Consider the following 7,155-nt stretch of genomic DNA (forward strand, 5'->3'; position numbering starts at 1 on the left):
CACCCTCCACCCCCTCCACCCCCCAACCTTTCCCATCTCCTGTCAATCATACTGTAAGCTCGCTCAGCTGCCTATGTTGAGTACTAGTCATGGCAACTAGTCAAATATCTTAAGAACCTTTCTTTGGGGCTCACTCTTTATGAGCTCAGTTCTGCAGTTTCAAACTTGAGGCGATAGCCCCTTCTTCCCCTTCTTCCCCTCTTTTCTCCTCCCCCCCTTTTTTAAGCATATCAGAAGGATCAATTATGCTATCTCATTTTTTTCTAATTGATTCCTACTATCTCCAAGAATTCATTGGTTTTCTAAGTAACACTACAAGGGTTAATGTAAGCACAAAGAAAGCACTGGAAGCAACTTGATATCCAACACGGCTTTTTCTAAAGAAAAAAAACTGATAAGGGTTTAAACTTCTGTGAGCAGCCTGGACAGTTCAAAAATGAGTTAAAAACCTTGCACTCACCTAGTCAGCACTCAGTTCCAAAAACACACAACCTCATGACTCAAGACAGAAATACTTTTGCTGTAGGATATGGTCCTATTCTGTGGAAGTCATTGTATTGATCTTATCAAAGAAAATCTGTTTTAGTTATGCCTATTTAATACCAAAATACCTAGCCAATTTATCACTGAATTAAATTTTAGACTAGCACAGAACTTTGTGAACTTCTTGGGCAAGTCTGTAGTTTTACAGAACTGGGAACCAAGACCTATAGAGATTAAGGGGTTTGCTTAAGGTAATAGTACTACTTGGTGACAATATTAGAATAAAGCCCCAATTTTATGACTCATGCTGTAGCACTCTGTAATTGATTCTTTGTTTTTGCCTGCCCCAAATCCATCCTTTTAACCACTTCTAGTAACACACACTGATTTTCCTTGGGAAATAATTCCTTCCCTTTTTAGTCAAGTGAACCAGAGCTGACCCTTCCCAGCTCCAAGAGTTGACATGTGACCCAGTCCAGGCCAATCAGATCCAAGGACACTCAACTCTAGGAACATGTTTCACTTCAGATGGACGTACCCTCCCAACTACTAGCACTGTTGAGAGGATAGGTTGCAAGCCTGGTGCTGCTGTCAGCCATCCTGTCACCTCAATAGGCAAGCCTGCCTGAAAATGGAGTCAGCACAAAGAAAAGAAAAAAAGAAAACACAAGACTGAGCCTTAATGATGGGGTTGGCGCAGCTAGACCAAATTATGAACACTCGACCAAATGGAGTGCAGAGAACAGGACCCCGTGTCTGTTTCTCCACCCCAAGGAAATGGAAAAGGGGGAAACTGAAGCTACAGAATATATTTTAAAAACTTTTAAAAAATCTTCCCACTGCAGATATATAAAATAGATTAGATGTTGCTTAGGACTGGGGGAGATGGAAAGTTTGGGGGAAGTGTGATAATTAAAGGGTATGGGGTTTCCCTTTGGAATGATGAAAATGTTCTAAAATTGATTATCGTGATGGTTGCACAACTCTGAATGTACTAAAACCCACTGAATTTTAGCCTTTAAATGGGCAAATTGTATGACATCCTACCTATTTGTGAATTTTATCTCAATAAAACTGTTTTCAAAAGCAAGGAAAAAAAACACTAAGAAAAAAATTACAGCCTAGGGACTGTGTTTCATAGAAAACCCATACTTGTTTTCTTCAAATGGCAATGATGTTGTAAAAATGTTCTGTAGAAAAAATAGATAATTCAGTTTTGACTCTAGCAGAGTCTTTCGAATTTTATTTTGATTATTAACAGTACAGGAAATATTTTTCTTTAGCTTCATTGGTAATGCCCCATCTGTAAATCTCTTGCTAAGATGATGCTTCTAGCTGTGGACGTGATGGACCTGATGGCCATATAGGCTGAGTCATGGTGGTCTAGATAAGAGAGCAAAATCTGACTCATTCAGATTTTTCTCAAGGCAAAAGATTCTGGACCAGGTCCACCTGGGTCAAATATGGAGGTAGAAGGTAGGGCTGGTCTAGGACCATCAAGGCTTCTGGAGAATTGCCCTGTATCTCTATTGCATAGCTGTGGATATTGCATTGTCCAGCAATTTGAGGGAATGTTTGAAGGCTTGGAAAGGGTCAGCACAAAACATCCCTGAACATTAGCTTTATGGTAGATTTCTTTGGCATATTCCTAACTCTAGGCCTGAGGACTGGCCATTAATCTAAATTAATTACAAGGGTCCCTAAGAGAGAGAGAGGAAGGTGAGGGGAAGAGGATCTGGCTATCGAGGCTTGTGTTATGAGGAAGGTCACAGTTGAACTTGGACATGAGGCTACCAGTGTGCTTCAGTGGTCCAAAGATGGGCCATTTTGAGACATCAATTAAGTATCGTTTTATCTTGTTTTATAGGTGAGAATAAGAAAGCCTAAAGATAGGATATCAGCCCAATGTCACAAGTGATTTAACAATCACAAGCAAACTTGAGAGGTAATTGAACATTGTTATGTGAACTTCCTACAACCATGAGTCAATCAGTTACCCATGTCTTCGATGTTTCCTTGTTAAGTATGGAAAGTGTTTGGCCATGTTTATTCACCTGGAAGTTACCTAATGAAAGGGGTTGGTTATAAGCACTGTTTAGAAAGTACTTTGGGAAGAACTGCCAAGTCCTGGTTCTAGAGGATTACTGGATCAAAGATGCAATTACTTGTTGAAATGGAGCTCTGATTGGCCTCTGTGTACAGACCCAGACAGCCAGGAACTCTGAGCACTTTAAGCTCAGAAAGTGAGAACCTTAAACTCAAAGAAGGGGCAGCTCACCTCTCCAACCCTCAAAGAATAAAATAAAGCACAAAGAAAAAGCTTAGAGTTAGACCTATGGAGAATGGAAAAAAGAGTTCTCACATGGGTTGGAAAATGTTCTCACATGGAAGTGTTACTGCTCCCACGTCTGGCTGCCCCAACAACAAGCAACCCAAAAGTCACACTGCTGGTGGAATGGGAAGTCAGCTTTATCCAGGAACACAAATAACCTGAGCCTAACATCTCCCTCATGTCACTGGTATTCCTGAATAAATCTGACTTCCTATTCCACCAGCGATTTGACTTTTAGGTCATTTGTTTCTGTTTCGGCAGCGGGCAGCTGGACTTGGGTTCAGTAAGAAATTTTGGCAAGCTTTAGCCAGGAGCTGAATGGCATGGGTGGCCCAGCCCCCCACTTCCAACAGAAGGGGCAACTGGCCACGGCAGCGCACCAGGGTTTACCCCTTTGTGCTGTGGGAGTAAAGCTGGGTCCACCCGTGTGTGCCAGCTGCCTGTGGCAGGCCAGCCCAGTGGCTGAGATTTGGGGGACGTTCCCTGATCTCACAGTGATGGTGTTAACCACTGAATCCCCACCTTTTGGTTGGTAAGGAAGGCAGCATTAGTAAGGGGTCAACGGGCTCCAAGCTCGTAAGTCAGGCCAGGGGTCCTCTTTCTAAACCATTTGTTTGTTAAAGGTACCATTCTGGGTGTGAGAAAGGACTCCGGGACTAGTAACTGTTTTTCTCCTAAAGGAGTTTGTTTGGGAGAGCTCCATCTATTTGGGTTTCAGTAACTAAGTTTGTGCCTTATGGTCATCGAAGTACAGCCAACTGACCAAACAGAAACTTTTTCTGAGTTTCTCTTGGCAAATTACAGAAACAGAAACTATGATCCAGAAAGTTAGAATTGGCTAAGTCTCTGGACAAAATTTGTCTGTCTGTGCACACAGTTCTGTAAGTGTTATAACAAACACTCACTGTTTATGGCATTTCGGCCAAGATAAGGATGGAAAACTCATTACTAAAAATCAAAGCCATGTGGAGATTTTGCTTATCTTATAAAATTCAGCTAGTCCTATCTAAGTATAAACATTGAGAATTTAACCCAAAACTCATTTAAAACTAGAGGGAAGAAAAGGGTTAAAAGGTTTTGCTTTGAAAATCAGACCGATGTGAAAATTGCTTTACCTAAAATTTGGTCCAGTCCACGGCCTTTATTAGATTACCTACAGGGCAAATAAAATGTAGCCATGTGAACAGGCCCTGTTTTGTCTGAAAGATAATTTGGGTTCAAATGTCTTTTATGAACTGGTGATTATACTACTATGTCATGACTAAAATGAAAGCTTTAAGGCCTTTGTATGTATGCATATGTGTTTAGGTGTGTTTACCCATATGCACATGTTTTATGTTGTATGTTGTGCCTTGGCATTTGAAGCTGTCACTCCAATGTGCATGCTGGAAACTCCCTTTCTTACCGTTTGGGCTTTTAGCTGTTTGTTGGTACTGTCTGGTGAACAAAATGGTGGGACTTGCTACCTAGTTTTTTCGGTCTTTGTGAAGCACTTCATTTGGTTTTTGTGGTTGCTTGAATAGTATGTTGAATTTTAGAATGACAAACATTCATAAATAAAGTACTGATATATGGCAGATACTTCAAAATCACTTGCTTCCTAAAAATTAAGGTTATTAAGAGTGTAATTAGTATAGGTAATTATGTATACACAATATACCAAAAATAAGATGTATTTTTGATGAGAAAAATTACAAGAGAGACAGAAAGTGTATTCTTTATTTAAAAGAATAATTTTGTCTAAAGTCAGAGCTTCTTAGAGGTTGTTTCAAAAGGTAAATTTAGGAGGAAATAGAAACGAGATAGAAAGGAACCAGTAAGCAGGAGAAGAGAGAGATGTGAAGAAAATTATGTATGTGAAGATGTAGTTTGGGTTAGGAAGGTTAAAAAGAAAAGAGAATACTTTTATATGAGAAGGCGTGTTGTATAGTGAACTTTTCTCCTAAGCAAAATGACTTGTTATTTAGGAAAGAGTAAATAAAGGACAAAACAAAGTCTAAAGCATGCCCCAGCAATGTCTAAGTCGTAATAATGGTTTGTGAAAGGTGAATTTATGAAAAATTTGTGTGTTGTTAATTTGGCTATGAGAAGGGAAATTATTTCTAAGTCTTTCTAAAGACTGAAATTTGATATTAAAAAGACACTGATACAGAACTAAATTTCCCCATCCTCCATATTAGAACAAGCTTTTCTTGAAATATTGATCTGTTCTTAGTAAAACTACAAGAAGTTTTGATGTTTTTCTAAAGGCATCTGCAATCAGATTCATGGAAAAGACTATAACAAGTACTCACACAGCTTTCTAATAACTTTAAGATCAATGGACAAAATAAAAGGTTTTCAAAACTCTAATAAGAAATTTGATGGGTTTATAAAACTTTTTTGTACTTTAAATTTATTTTTATTAGGGCTGGCCCAGTGGCGCACTGCTACAGTGCACCACTTGAGAGTGTGGCGGCGCTCCCACCGAGGGTTCGGATCCCACATACAGACCAGCCGCTCACTGCCTGAGTGAGGTGCGGGCGCAACACCGAGGGTTGCGATCCTGTTGCTGGTCCCAGTCCGGTACGGGCGCGACACTGAGGGTTGTGATCCGTTGCCGGTCACGAAAAAAAGAAAAAAAAAAAAAACTAAATTTATTTTTATTGAAGCATAATTGATTATACATATTTTGGGGTACAATGTTGAGTACCATCACCTGTGTACAATGTTATGATCAAATAAATATTAGCATATTCATTATTACAAATCGTAATTTTTCTTTGTGCCTCATACCCAATCTCTCTCAAACCCCCCTCCCCCCTCTAGTAACCATAGACTTGTTCTCTCCTTCTGAAAGCTCAGTATATTATTGTGATACTTTCTTTCCTTCCTTCCTCCCTTCTTTTCTTCCTTCGTTCCTAGCACCCACTTATGAGTGAGAACATGTGGTATTTCCATGTCTGGCTTAGTTCACTTAACATAATTTTCTCCAGGCTCATCTATGTTGCTGCAAATGGCAAAATTTCATTCTGTTTTATGGCTGAGTAGCATTTCATTTGTATATATGTGCCACATTTTCCTTATCCAGTTGTCCATCAATGAACAACTAGGTTGGTTCCACATTTTGGCTATTGTAGAGCTATGGTGAACTTGGGAGTGCAGGTATCCTTTCAATATGATAATTTCCATTCCTTTGGGTATATACCCAGAAGTGGGATTGCTGGATCATATGGTAGCTCTATCTGTAATTGTTTGAGAAACTTCCATACTGTTTTCCACAATGGCTGTGCTAATTTACAGTCCCACCAACAGTGTAGAAGAGTTCCTCTTTCTCACCAGCATTTGTTATTCTAGATCATTTTAATAATGGCCAGTCTAATTGGGGTGAGATGATATCTCAATGTGGTTTGGATTGGCATTTCCCTGATGATTAGTGATGTTGAGCATTTTTTCAGGTATTTATATGTCTTCCTTTTAAAAATGTCTATTCAGCTGCTTTGCCCATTTTTTAAACTTGGGTTATTTTTTTTTATTGTGAAGTTGGTTGAATTCCTTATATATCCCAGATATTAATCCCTTGTCAGATATACAGTTTGCAAATATCTTCTCCCATTGTGTAGGTTGTCTTTCCATTCTGCTGATTGTTTCTTTTGCTGTGCAGAAGCTTTTTAGTTTGATATAATCCCATGGAAAGGATGAAGTCAAACTGTCCCTGCTTGCAAATGACATGGTCATATATAGAGAAAATTCTAAAGACTCTACCAAAAAACTCTGAGAGCTGACTAACAATGGAGCATTTTTATACTCCAATAATGAACTAGTAGAAAAGGAAATCAAGAAAACAAGCCCATTTATAATAGTCACCAAAAAAAATAAAATGCCTAGGAATCAATTTAACCAAGTAGGTGAAAGATCTCTACAATGAGAACTACAAGACATTATTGAAAGAAGTTATAGAAGATATAAAAACATGGAGAGACATTCCAAGCTCTTGGATTGGAAGAATTAACATCCTGAAAATGTCCACACAACCTAAAGCTATCCACAGATTCAATGCAATCTCCATCAAATTACCAATGACATTCTTCACAGAAATAGAAAAAACAAATCGTAATATTCATATAGAACAGCAAAAGACTCCGAATACCTAAAGCAATCCTGAGCAAAAGAAATACAGCTTGAGGCATTACACTACCTGAATTCAAATTTTACTACAAAGCTATAGTAACCAAAACAGCATAGTACTGGTGTAAAAACAGACATTCAGACCAATGGAACAGAACAGAGAACATGGAAATCAACGCACATACTTACAGCGAACTGACCTTTGACAAAGGCAACAAGAACACACACTGGGG

This window comes from Galeopterus variegatus, unplaced genomic scaffold (assembly GCF_000696425.1).
Source record: "Galeopterus variegatus unplaced genomic scaffold, G_variegatus-3.0.2 Scaffold22, whole genome shotgun sequence".
Lineage (NCBI taxonomy): Eukaryota > Metazoa > Chordata > Mammalia > Dermoptera > Cynocephalidae > Galeopterus > Galeopterus variegatus.